This window comes from Delphinus delphis, chromosome 7 (genome assembly GCF_949987515.2).
Source record: "Delphinus delphis chromosome 7, mDelDel1.2, whole genome shotgun sequence".
Lineage (NCBI taxonomy): Eukaryota > Metazoa > Chordata > Mammalia > Artiodactyla > Delphinidae > Delphinus > Delphinus delphis.
The window spans coordinates 25,562,345-25,577,011 of NC_082689.1; positions in this window are offsets into that span (position 1 = coordinate 25,562,345).

A 14,667-nucleotide genomic window follows, 5' to 3' on the forward strand; every position below is an offset into this window, starting at 1 on the left:
ACCTGTGCTCCGCAGCTGGAGAGGCCACAACAGTGAGAGGCCCGCGTACCGCAAAAAAAAAAAAAAAAAAAAAAAATCCTGTTGATTGGACCTCCTGCTATTTGCATGAAAATGCACACATTCTCTCCCTTGAATATTTTGACCTATTTATTTGAGATCATTGTCATTTTATTGTGTTCAGGGTGAGGTACATCAAGGCTGCATGCGTTTAACCCACTGATAGGCTGAGGAAGAGGGAGAAACAACTTGTGTTTCTATTGCTTTACTACCTTAAAAGATACAGTTGACATTTCCAGTGGCACCATGTGAGCTCATTCATAGTAGTTGTAATACCTACTAATTGTATAGTGCTTGACCATGTATAAACTTATTCTGTGTATGTTGGTTTTTGGCTCACTACACTATTTTGAGATAAGTATTATTGAAATAGCCCCAGTCATGCAGATAAGGAAGATAAGACTAAAATAACAAATCTAGCATCATGCAACAAGTACCAAATGGTGGTACTCACCCTCAAAGCTGCGTCTTCTGATTTAAGTATCTTTCTTTACTACACTTAGGTAAACACTACTCTTTCTCCTCCTGCTGCAGAGGAATCTCATTCTGATTGGAAAATAATTTATGTTGACAAATTGTCTCTATTCAAGACCACCAGTGGTCTTCATTAGTCCTTTGATAACTGCCCTGAAAACTTCACTCAGCCTCCTCAGACTACCCGGTAGCAAGTCATCTATGGTGGAGAATCAGGTTCCTTTCACTCAAGAGAGATAAACGCAACATAATCACAAGTAAAAGGATTTTTAAAAATGACCACATGGGGAGCCTACTGGTAGTGTCCCCTTTTTCAGGGTCTTATAAATCTGCTCGGTAAAGGCACCACTAGTCCCCCCACATATATCGGAGAATATGGCATATAACTATCCCTAGCTTTAGCAATGTTATTACATGCAATAATGTTTCTAGAAATAAAACCTCACATGAAACACCTAATTTATAAATAAGTTGATAAATTTTCTAGGGTTTACTACATGCTAAATGGCCCCTGGAAACAACTTCTGTAATACAGCATAGAATCTGATCCTGAACCAATGTCAAAACTTCAATTAGGGAATTCCCTGGTGGTCCAGTGGTTAGGACGCAGCGCTTCCACTGCCGGAGCCCCGGGTTCCATCCCTGGTCGGGGACCTAAGATCCTGCAAGCCACGCAATGTGGAAAAAAAAATTCAATTAAAATGACGATGGTAAGACGAAAAATACCATGGAGAAGCTGTGATGTATTTAAGGGAGTAATAGGTTAGAAGCTAGAATAAATGTCAAAATTCAGACCAGCTATTTTCTATGGCTTTACACTCCAAGCTTCCTCAATTCGCAATTGTTTAGCTTTATAAGCCCTGTAGGAAGATATCTATCTATATTTATCTATTTATTGATATCTATATATATATTTATATAGATGTACGTATACATATGGAGAGAGAACATATTAAACAAAATGTTTAAAGATATATTTATACATTGCAAAATTTCACACAGAACCTCTATTTTCAAGCAGTTTCATCACAAGCTCCAAAATGTATATCATAGAACAAGTTACACTCATAAAACTGTAAACTGAGCAGGTGCATACTTAGCTAATTGTATTTCCCTCCACAGTATTATCAAGCTGCAATATGAACCCTAGGGAACAAAGCCACTAGACAACAATCTTAAGATTAGAAACAGAAGACTGTCACCCAGATAGCAATTTTAAAGCTATAAACAGAACAATTCACCACAGGATAGCAGTCAGGAGACTGTAAACCAAATAGTACACATGGGACATGTGAATATTGAAATACCTGCTCTTGCAAGTTACCCATAGATTCTTAAAAGAGAAATACCCATCTCGCGAACCTGTTTCTACTTACTTATGTTTCGAAGATAAGTAGAATGTTCTACAAAATGATATAAATCCAAGGTTTTCTGCCTCTTTTAGAAACAAAGAAAAACAAAAATTCCTAGCTTTAAAAACACATTGTATCAGCTGCCCACCAATTCCTATTGCAAGAGGCGTTATCTTAAACGTCCTCTTATATCGTCTTCTTCCATGTATTATGGGGACTTATTCAATCATCTTGCCTTTACTCTGTAAAGTTATTATATTTGTGTGGATTTCCAGCCATACAACAACAACATTAAAATAATAAAAAGCTTTGATTGAAGGCCTCCCATGTGCCTGGCCCTCTGTTAAGACCTCTGTGCTCATTGTCTCATTTAACGTTCACTACAAACTTACAAATTATTATTATTTTCCCCTTTTCATAAATGAGGAAAGTAAAATTTTAGTACGGTTAAAAAGCTTTTCCAAGGCTGCACAAAAAGTGGCCGTTGCTGGGACATAAACCCACATGACATCAAAATACCTTATCCCTCATATTAAATTGTATTTATCTTATAATATTCATAATGCTGTAGGAAGTGTTGTTTTTCCTCAAACATTTAAACTCAGATGTGTGACAAATGCATATTTTTTCTGTAACAAAACTTATTGCCTTTCCCAAATCTCCAGTTTATTTAGAGGCAGAAAACATAAACTGACCACTTAAAATTTTTTTCAGAATTAATTTGAAAAATAGTCAACCAATTTAAGGTTTTTCCCCATTGCTTGCTCTCAGGTGTGACATCTAAATTCTGGGGCCTATATTATTAAGAATTTGCCAGATTCTCTATCACCCATGATAAATAACACAAATATCATTGACTTATCATATAAATGCTTATTTCTGCTGTGGGTCTGACAGCTTTCTTTTCTTTTCTTTTTTTTTTTTTTTTTTTTTTTGGCTTGTGGTATTTTAATTCCCCAACCAGGGATTGAATCTGCAAGGCAGTGAAAGCGCAGAGTCCTAACCACCGGACCACCAGGGAATTCCCCTGACAGTTTTCTTCTAAATGATGCCTTGAAAGACCAGACTGGCTTCATCTTGTGGCTCATCTATCTCAACATTCTACCTCTGTGATCTCCATAATAGAGAAAAGACTGTTGGACAGTCAAACAGGAACCTTACACTGCCACAGCCCAGAGGTGACAGATCATAGTCAATTGCTTAAAACTAGTCATCTGGTCCCACTCAGGGTCAAGAGAGCTGTGGGAATATATAGATATTGAGTGAACATAATTTTTTCTGCTACATGGCTGATGTAGCTTTATGACGATGGTGGGTAATGTCTAGCCCTTGGCCAATATCTGATGATGGCATCTCTTAGAATATACACTATAGCTCTGATTGTTGTTAATAATCATTTTTTTACTCTGTCCTCCACTGTGATGTCTACATTTCCATCTGGTATCTGGCCATTTGGTCTAATGCATAGTCCACAGTCATATGCCTTTAATGTGACCATGGTCCTTGGATTCTCTTACAAATTCCTGGACCTTTGTAGAGAAAACAGTAAAAGTGTGTTTGTTTACACTACTTGGAAGCTCTGGAAAGTTGGTTCTGCTACCTGAGGCTCCCCATGCTGACACATCTACCCTGTGACTCCCAATCCAAGGGCGAGTGAAATCCTGTGAGACCCCTTTCTCAAGGTTCCGGGTAATCACTTGCATTTCCAAACTTGACCTAAGGGAAGGTACAAAACAAAATCATATTTCTATGAATAGAATCAGATTCTATTGATGGGCGTTTACCAGAATCTGTTATTTTCCTCTTCATCTTAATTCTTCCTTTCCAGGTCAGAAAAGTTTTATAGATTGAAAAGTGGAATAGATAGGGAATTTAAAAGCCAAAATTCTATTGATTTTCTGAATCTGCTCTCCATGGTACCATGGAGGTCTCCTATCTTGTGGCCTGAAACAGAGTTCCTTATTGGGTCAAAGAAATTGTAGAAGGAAGGGGAAAAAACAACAATTATATGCTAGGTAGTGTGCTAAGCAAATCACATGCATTATCTCAGTCTTTACAAATGATAAGGTAAGAGCTGTATTTTAACATTGTTGTGTTCTGATGATGGTCTGACATGACAAATGACCTCCAGATAGATGAAAGGCAAAGATCTTTATTACTTACAGAAGACTGCCAATGCAGGGCAACACAGGAGATTGCACCTGGGGAAAGGGTAACAGCAACTGGAACTGTAGGAGGCAGCTAATACGTGGAAAGCCAGGTGGAGTTAGCTAGGCGTCGAGGGCTCCTTATAGATTATTCTGAATAATTCTACAGGCCTAAGGAAGAAGAGGATGTCCTGGGTATTTGGTATCTGGGGCCTCTGGAAGCTGGCTCTGTGTGCTATAACCCAGAGTGTTAGAGCCCAACAGGGAAGGGGGTGGAGTGTAGGCTTAGCAAACACCCCATCATGGGGAATTGAGAGTTTTTAGCCATGATCTCAAAATTGGGTCAAGACAGCACTTGTGAAATATTATATTACAAGCCATCATGGTTCCTCCTTTACAGTTAAAGTAGCTGAAATGTAGAAGTGTTAAGTTATTTAACCAAAGTCACACAATTAGGAGATCACGAGGCTGGGATTCCAATCAAGGTCCACCTAGATCTTGGCTATACCGCCTCCCTAAATGGACCTGTTCTCTTATCTACTTTTCTTTAGTAGGGCTTTATTACGTTTTCTATTCACTCTTCAGTTTAGATCTTTTCTCTCTCCTGTCTTGCACACTGTGTGGTGCATATGACCGCTAGGAGCTACCACGTGTGGAGCTTCTGTGCATTCACCTCTCCAGACCCACATCTACTTGATCTTGGCTCGTTCTGCTTTTCAATCTCTCAGTGTTTGGTACCCACTTGTCTCCTGGAGTTTCAAGGATGAGGAAGAAAAAAAACTGGGGAGGAAGGAGAAAAACTGTCCTTAATGTTATTTTAAAAACAAATTTGGAACTTAAAAAAAAAACCCCTCTTTATATTGACAATAGAAGCATTGTGTTTGACACTGTAACTCTGGCAAAAGAACATTTCAGTATCCAATGAGTTACATATACTGCGCTACTTTGTAGGGAAATTTAAAAAACATTTTACTGTTGACAATAGGAATATAATTGCTTAACATTCTAGAAAAAAATGATTGGCCTCTCTCCTGTTACATGCTAGATTCTTACTAACTCTCAATGAATGACAGATCAAGCAGTGATTATCCTGAAGGCTTAAACATAATACTCCAGTAGTCAGATGGGTCAACTTTATTATTGTGTGACAAATATAAATTTCTCTTCCAGTGTTATATAATTGTATGAGTTAATTCAAAGATTGTATAGATTGAAGAATTATATAGTGAAAAATATTGATATCTTCCTTTCAGAATAGAAGGGACATTGCAGAAAAGATTTTAACATTGATCTGGATTGAATTGGAATTCTCACTAAATTTATTAACAGTCCAGCCATTGTTGTTGAAAAACAGATAAAGTATTAATCAGAAGCTGTGCTGTTTCCTTTCTAGTCAGATGCTCAGCTTGTGTTTTAAAGTGAAAGAAGAAGAGAAAATATTGGAAGATAGGTCTGGCAGTATCAACAAGAGGAATAAGATGTAGACAATTTAAAATTTCTTGGAAGAAGAATGATAGGTCATCTGAAAATGTTGAAATAAATTAAAATAGTTCCAAATGAACTCATATGCTTGAAGATAGTCTTTTTCAATCATCTGCTTTTGTTTTTTTAAAAAATGTTCTTCTCCTGAAAAAATGTTAACTTTATTTAAGGATGATTACCAATCAAAGTAAGCACTTCTGTGCATGTATATGCTCTTGCCCATTACTATAATCTGACTCATAGATTTTAAATTTCAAGTGACTAAAAAGCAAAACTACCACTGTGCAGTCACCCACCCCCATTATCCCATTTCAGGAAACTCTCAGAAACCCAAATACTTGGGAAAATGTGTCAATTCTCTCAACTATAGGTATACTCCTAGTTAGGGGACATGAGACTGGCCTTTATTGCAAAAGAGAAGCATATATAGATGGAAGTTATTGATTTTCCAGTAGACAGATCCATAGCAAGAGCTAAAATGTTATGTTACCAATGGAACTTTACACCTGATGCATAGTACATAAAATTTCAAAACATCTTAGAGACGCTCAGCAAGTGATTAATGATTTAAAATTTTTCCTAGGAGAAAAAACTGAAGGAACAAAGTATATAGTGTCAGAAACAAAGACTGAGCAGGGAATTAATAACCCTTCAGATTGGAGAAGTCATCAGATAAATGACAGTGAGCATCAGTGACTATGTCTCCTGAATAATTGCCTCAAATCAATAGACACCAAAGAACTAAAAGAATGGAAGTGGCCGCTAGGAGCCTAGGCACTTTGGCTTCTTTTCTGTCGGTTTTCTCTGCAGCCATCATGTTCACAGTCTCCTGCCTGGGCCCCTCTCTGGCATTGTTTTCTTTAGTCAGAAAGGCAATCTCACCACTGTTTATACTGCCCTCTAGCTCAAAATAGTGGTGTCTTGCTTCACGAGAGTCTTGGTAAGTTCCTCAACTGTGGGTGTAGAATTGCAAAAAGAGAAATCCATTGAAGAGAGCCTCTTAGATTCAGATACTCAGAAAGATTGTTACATAGATGAATTCCAATAAATATGAAATATCATCTTCATCGGGAATAGAAATGGCAAAGCAGAATGTGTAGCTTGGGGAGTTGCAGGTGGAATGGAGAGGTTATGTTTCAGGGGTCTGATCACCACCCTGAACTTTTCTGATTTGCTAGAAGGACTCACAAAACCCAATAGAAGGTTATATGCACAGCTAAGGTTTATTACAGTAAAAGTAGCACAAGCAAGAGAAAAAAGATACTCATTGAAAGGAGTCCAGAGATGTCAGGCACAGGATTCTGAGTCTTTCTGCTTCTTTGATCACACAAAATGAACTTTCCTCTCTAGCTGGGAACTGTTGAAATGCATTCAAAGTGTTTTTGCCCAGAGAAGCCTGCTCAAGGCTCAGGAACAAAGTTTTAAGAAGGACTGACCATGTAGGCACATCTTGCTATGCAACCAACCTGAAATGTAACTGAAATTCAGAATCCCAGCAGTGAAACCAGGAACATCATCAATCTTGATGTTTGCATAAATCAATCTTGACAAGTCCCGATGAGCTGATACAGCGTGCCCCATGGCTCCAGACATCCATGACAACATCATCAATTAGTAACATAAAAAGCATCCTGAGGGCTACATTCCCAAGGGTCATCACCAAGGGTCAATCAAAGTTCCAGACTCCTCTGGAAACATACAAGGATTGAGTAACCAGACCTGATGGGCTCTTCCTTTACATCTCTGTTGACATGTCTGGAAGGAGGATGGGAATGCAGCACAATGATTGCCTCCCCTGCTTGCTCTTCACCCCAACCCAAGGACTGAAAGAGAGGGCAGCGAGCATTAGCCTTTGATGTTCTAAAACATGACAGGTCTGACACCTAAGAAATCTTTCTCCTGCTGTTTGGAGACAGTAAACTGGAGGAAGGTGCTATGGAGAGAGGCTTTGTCTTTTTCTCAGTGAGTGGTTGAACCGAAGGCCAAGCTTATCTTGAAGTCCTTAAGCAAGGAGGACCCAGCCAGGTTGTTCCTTCCAGGCACCTTGGGGATGCCCAGAAAGTATATCAGCAGGGATGGCAGGAACTTAATACTTTACCTATCTTAGACAAATTATTTTTAATTGTTTTTATTGTTTGTTTGTTTGTTTGTTTGCGGTACGCAGGCCTCTCACTGCTGTGGCCTCTCCCGTTGCGGAGCACATGCTCCAGATGCGCAGGCTCAGCGACCATGGCTCACGAGCCCAGCTGCTCCGCGGCATGTGGGATCTTCCCAGACCGGGGCACGAACCCATGTCCCCTGCATCGGCAGGCGGACTCTCAACCACTGAGCCACCAGGGAAGCCCTAAGTGTTTTAATTTTAATTGCACAAATAATACATATTTATTGGAGAAAATGAGAAGATACAGAAGCAGAGAATAAAAATTAAAAATAATCACATAACATCATATAAACATATCCTGAAATCCACAGATTATTTTCTAAATATGTGACTATATGCTATAAATATTTTATCAACTCCCTTTCACTGTTTAAAATGTATCACAATCATTTTCCACATCCATAAATATTCTCTAAAAGTTTGTAATTGTGCATTCTTCTCTCATCTGGAAATACTATATCTTTAACCAAATTCTTTATTATTGACATCTACTGATACATTGCTCTGATCTTTCATATATATCATACATTATTTTCTTAGGACAAATTCCTAGAAGTAGAATTTTGGAGTGAATCTGGGGGCACATTTTTAAGGGACTATGAAAGAATGTTTTAATTTGCCATGATTTACATGTCTGGCTTTGGGGAATCTTTATGGACAAACTCAGAACATTTAAGATAAAATGAAAACCCATAGGGAACCAGTTTTGCCAGTTCAGTTCTTAGATCTCTGTGTGCAGGTGTTGCTAAGGATGTTGACTTTGAGCTCCCTACTCACAAAGACAATGTCTTTCTTTTTTATTTTTTAACATCTTTATTGGAGTGTAATTGCTTTACATTGTTGGGTTAGTTGCTGCTGTATAACAAAGTGCATCAGCTATATGTATACCTATATCACCTTATCCCTCCCTTTTGCATCTCCCTATCAGTTCCCATCCCACCCCTCTAGGTGATCACAAAGCACCGAGCTGACCTCCCTGTGCTATACGGCTGCTTCCAACTAGCTATCTATTTTATATTTGGTAGTGTATATATGTCAATGCCACTCTGGCAATTCGACTCAATTTACCCTTTCCTCTCCCCGTGTCCTCAAGACCATTCTCTACATCTACGTCTTCATTCCCCTCCTGCCCCTAGGTTCTTCAGAAACTTTTTTTTTTTTAGGTTCCATATATATGTGTTAGCATACAGTATTTGTTTTTCTCTTTCTGACTTACTTCACTCTGTATGACAGACCCTAGGTACATCCACCTCACTACAAATAACTCAATTTCATTTCTTTATATGGCTGAGTAATATTCCGTTGTATATATGTGCCACATCTTCTTTATCCATTCGTCTGTCTATGGACACTTAGGTTGCTTCCATGACCTGGCTATTATAAAGAGAGCTGCACTGAACATTGTGGTACATGACTCTTTTTGAATTATGGTTTTCTCTAGGTATATGCTCAGTAGTAGGATTGCTGGGTCATATGGTAGTTCTATTCTTAGTTTTTTAAGGAACCTCTATACAGTTCTCCATAGTGGTGTATCAATTTGCATTCCCACCAACAGTGCAAGAGGGTATCTTTTTCTCCACACCCTCTCCAGCATTTCTTGCTTGTAGATTTTTTGATCATGGCCATTCTGAATGGTGTGAGGTGATATCTCATTGTAGTTTTGATTTGCATTTCTCTAATGATTAGTGATGTTGAGCATCCTTTGATGTATTGTTGGCAATCTGTATATCTTCTTTGGAGAAATGTCTATTTAGGTGTTCTGCCCATTTATGGAATTTGTTCTTTGTTTTTTTGATATTGAGCTTCATGAGATGCTTGTATAATTTGGAGATTAATCCTTTGTCTGTTGCTTCATTTGCAAATATTGTCTCCCATTCTGAGGGCTGTCTTTTTGTCTTGTTTATGGTTTCCTTTGCAGTGCAAAAGCTAATAAGTTCTATTAGGTCCCATTTGTTTATTTTTGTTTTTATTTCCATTTCTCTAGGAGGTGGGTCAAAAAAGATCTTGCTGTGATTTATGTCACAGAGTGTTCTGCCTATGTTTTCCTCTAAGAGTTTTATAGTGTTTGACCTTACATTTAGCTCTTTAATCCATTTTGAGTTGATTTTTGGTATGGTGTTAGGGAGTGTTCTAATTTCATTCTTTTACATGTAGCTGTCCAGTTTTCCCAGCACTGCTTATTGAAGAGGCTGTCTTCTCCACTGTGTATTCTTGCCTCCTTTATCAAAGATAAGGTGGGGTTTCCCTGGTGGCGCAGTGGTTGAGAGTCCGCCTGCCGATGCAGGGGACATGGGTTCATGCTCCGGTCTGGGAAGATCCCACATGCCACAGAGCGGCTAGGCCCATGACCCATGGCCACCGAGCCTGCACAGCCGGAGCCTGTGCTCCGCAACGGGAGAGGCCACAACAGTGAGAGGCCCACGTACTGCAAAAAAAAAAAAAAAAAAAAGATCAGGTGGCCATAAGTGTGTGGGTTTATCTCGGGGCTTTCTATCCTGTTCCATTGATCTATATATCTGTTTTTGTGCCAGTACCATACTGTCTTGATTACTGTAGTTTTGTAGTATAGTTTGAAGTCTGGGAGCCTGATTCCTCCAGCTTTGTTTTTCTTTCTCAAGATTGCTTTGGCTATTCGGGGTCTTTTGTGTTTCTATACAAATTGTGAAATTTTTTGTTCTAGTTCTGGGAAAAATGCCAGTGGTAGTTTGATAAGCATTGCATTGAATCTGTAGATTGCTTTGGATAGTATAGTCATTTTCACAATGTTGATTCCAATCCAATAACATGGTATACCTCTCCAACTCTTTGTATCATCTTTAATTTCTTTCATCAGTATCTTATAGTTTTCTGCATACAGGTCTTTTGTCCCCTTAGGTAGGCTTATTCCTAGGTATTTTATTCTTTTTGTTGCAATGGTAAATGGGAGTGTTTCCTTAATTTCTCTTTCAGATATTTCATCATTAGTGTATAGGAATGCAAGAGGTTTCTGTGCATTAAATTTGTATCTTGCTACTTTACCAAATTCATTGATTAGCTCTAGTAGTTTTCTGGTAGCATCTTTAGGACTCTCTATGTATAGTATAATGTCATCTGCAAACAGTGACAGTTTTACTTCTTCTTTTCCAATTTGGATTCCTTTTATTTCTTTTTCATCTCTGATTATTGTGACTAAAATTTCCTAAAACATGTTGAATAATAGAGGTGAGAGTGGGCAACCATGTCTTTTTCCTGGTCTTAGTGGAAAAGGTTTCAGTTTTTCACCATTGAGAACGATGTTGGCTGTGGGTTTCTCATATATGACCTTTATCATGTTGAGGTAAGTTCCCTCTGTGCTTACTTTCTGGAGGATTTTTATCTTAAATGGGTGTTGAATTTTGTCAAAAGGTTTTCTCTGCATCTATTGAGATGATCATATGGTTTTTCTCCCTCTGTTTGTTAATATGGTGTATCACATTGATTGATTTGCCTATATTGAAGAATCCTTGCATTTTTGGGTAAAGCTCACTTGATCATGGTGTATGATCCTTTTAATGTGCTGTTGGATTCTGTTTGCTAGTATTTTGTTGAGGATTTTTGCATCTATGTTCATCAGTGTTATTGGCCTGTAGTTTTCTTGTTTTGTAACATCATTGTCTGGTTTTGGTATTAGGGTGATGGTGGCCTCATAGAATTAGTTTGAGAGTGTTCCTCCCTCTGCCATATTTTGGAAGAGTTTGAGAAGAATAGGTTTTAACTCGTCTCTAAATGTTTGATAGAATTCACTTGTGAATCCATCTGGTCCTGGGCTTTTGTTTGTTGGAAGATTTTTAAGCACAGTTTCAATTTTAGTGCTTTTGTTTGTTCTGTTTATATTTTCTCTTTCTTCCTGGTTCAGTCTCAGAAGGTTGTGCTTTTCTAAGAATTTGTCCATTTTTTCAAGGTTGTCCATTTCATTGGCATATAGTTGCTTGCAATGTTCTCTCATTATCCTTTGTATTTCAGCAGTGTTAGTTGTTACTTCTTTTTCATTTATAATTCTGTAGATCTTAGCCTTCTCCCTTTTTTTCTTGATGAGTCTGAATAATGGTTTATCAATTTTGTTTATCTTCTCAAAGAACCAGCTTTTAGTTTTTTTTGATCTTTGCTATGGTTTCCTTCATTTTTTTCATTTATTTCTGACCTGATCTTTATGATTTCTTTCCTTCTCCTATCTTTGGGGTTTTTGTTCTTCTTTCTCTAATTGCTTTAGGTATAAGGTTAGGTTGTTTATTTGAGATTTTTCTTGTTTCTTCTGGTAGGATAAATTGCTATAAACATCCATCTTAAAACTGCCTTTGTTGCCTCCCATAGGTTTTGGACCATCATGCTTTCATTGTCATTTGTTTCTAGATATTTTTTGATTTCTTCAGTGATCACTTGGTTATTTAGTAATGTATTCTTTAGCCTCCCTGTGTTTGTATTTTTTACAGTTTTTTTTTCCTGTAATTGGTATCTAGTCTCATAGCGTTGTGGTTGGAAAAGATACTTGAATTGCAATATTCTTAATTTTACCAAGGCTTGTTTTGTGACCCAAGATATGACCTATCTTGGAGAATGTTCCATGAGCATTTGAGAAGAAAGTGTATTCTCTTGTTTTTGGATGGAATGTTGTCCTATAAATATCAATTAAGTCCATCATGTTTAATGTATCATTTAGAGCTTGTGTTTCTTTATTTATTTTCATTTTGGATGATCTGTCCATTGATGAAAGTGGGTTGTTCAAGTCCCCTACTATTTTTTTGTTACTTTCGATTTCCCCTTTTATGGCTGTTAGCATTATATATTGAGGTGCTCCTATGTTGGGTGCCTTAATATTTACAATTGTTATATCTTCTTCTTGGATTGATCCCTTGATCATTAGGTAGTGTCCTTCTTTGTCTCTTGTAATAGTCTTTATTTTAAAGTCTATTGTTTCTGATATGAGTATTGCTACTCCAGCTTTCTTTTGATTTCCATTTGCATGGAATATCTTTCTCCATCACCTCACTTTTAGTCTGTATGTGCCCTAGGTCTGAATTGGGTCTCTTGTAGACAGCATATGTATGGGTCTTGTTTTTGTATTAATTCAGCCATCTATGTATTTTGGTTGCAGCATTTAATCCATTTACATTTAAGGTAATTATCAATATGTATGTTCATATTACCATTTTCTTAATTGTTTGGGGTTTGTTATTGTAGGTCTTTTCCTTCTCTTGTGTTTCCTGCCTAGAGAAATTCCTTTAACCTTTGTTGTAAAGCTGGTTTGGTGGTGCTGAATTCTCTTAGTTTTTGTTTGTCTGTAAAGGTTTTAATTTCTCCATCGAATCTGAATGAGATCCTTGCTAGATAGAGTCATCTTTGTTGTCGGTTTTTCCTTTCATAACTTTAAATATGTCCTCCCACTCCCTTCTGGCTTTCAACGTTTCTGCTGAAAGAACAGAGCTTAACCTTATGGGGATTCCCTTGTATGTTATTTGTTGCTTTTCCCTTGCTGCTTTTAATATTTTTTCTTTGTATTTAATTTTTGATACTTTGATTAATATATGTCTTGGTGTGTTTCTACTTGGATTTATCCTGTATGGGACTCTCTGCGCTTCCTGGAATTGATTGACTATTTCATTTCCCTTATTAGGGAAGTTTTCAACTATAATCTCTTCAAATATTTTCTCAGTCCCTTTCTTTTTCTCTTCTTCTTCTGGGACTCCTATAATTCGAATGTTGGTGTGCTTAATGTTGTCCCAGATGTCTCTGAGACTGTCTTTTCATACTTTTTTCTTTATTCTGCTCTGCAGTAGTTATTTCCACTATTTTGTCTTCCAGGTCACTTATCCATTTCTCTGCCTCAGTTATTCTGCTATTGATTCCTTCTGGAGAATTTTTAATTTCGTTTATTGTGTTGTTCATCATTGTTTATTTGCTCATTAGCTCTTCGAGGTTCTTGTTAAATGTTTCTTTTATTTTCTCTGTCTATTTCCAAGATTTTGGACCATCTTTACTATCATTACTCTGAATTCTTTTTCAGGTAGACTGCCTATTTCTTGTTCATTTGTTTGGTCTGTTGGGTTCTTTCCTTGCTCCTTCATCTGCTGAGTATTTCTCTGTCTTCTCATTTTGCTTAACTTACTGTGTTTGGGGTCTCCTTTTTGCAGACTGCAGGTTTGTAGTTTGCATTGTTTTTGGTGTCTTCCCTCAGCGGTAAGGTTGGTTCAGTGGGTTGTGTAGGCTTCCTGGTGGAGGGGACTCCTGCTTGTGTTCTGATGGATGAAACTGGATATTTTTTCTGGTGGTCAGGACCGCATCTGGTGGTGTGTTTTGGGGTGTCTGTGAACTTAGTTTCATTTTCAGCAGCCTCTATGCTAGTGGGTGGGGTTGTGTTCCTGTCTTGCTAGTTGTTTGGCATGGGGTGTCCAGCACTGGAGCTTGCTGATCGTTGAGTGGAGTTGGGTCTTAGCATTGAAATGGAGATCTCTGGGAGAGCTCTCGCCAATTGATATTATGTGGGGTCAGGAGGTCTCTGGTCATCCAATGTCCTGAACTTGGCTTTCCCACCTCAGAGGCTCAGGCCTGACACCCAGCTTGAACACCAAGACCCTGTCAGCCACACGGCCAGGTATGTGGGTTTTTTTTTTTTTTTTTGCCTTTTGGGAAGTCTGAGGTCTTCTGCCAGTGCTCAGTAGGTTTTGTGTAGGAGTTTTTCCACATGTAGATGTATTTTTGATGTATTTGTGGGGAGGAAGCTGATTTCCACGTCTTACTCCTTGGCAATCTTGAACAACCTCCCTTAAATGCAATCCTTTAATACTGTATATTTGTTTATTATTGCAGAACAGCAGGCTTTCAGAAGACAGTCTTAGTGATGACAACTTCTTTCCAGGTGTCTTTGCTCTGTTCTCTTGGTAACTGCAGCCACCTTTCTCAACAGCTAAGCCCCAGCGCTCTGCTCCCGCCTTAGAAAAAATGGTCAAGCTCCTCAAAGACAATGTCTTGACATAAAATG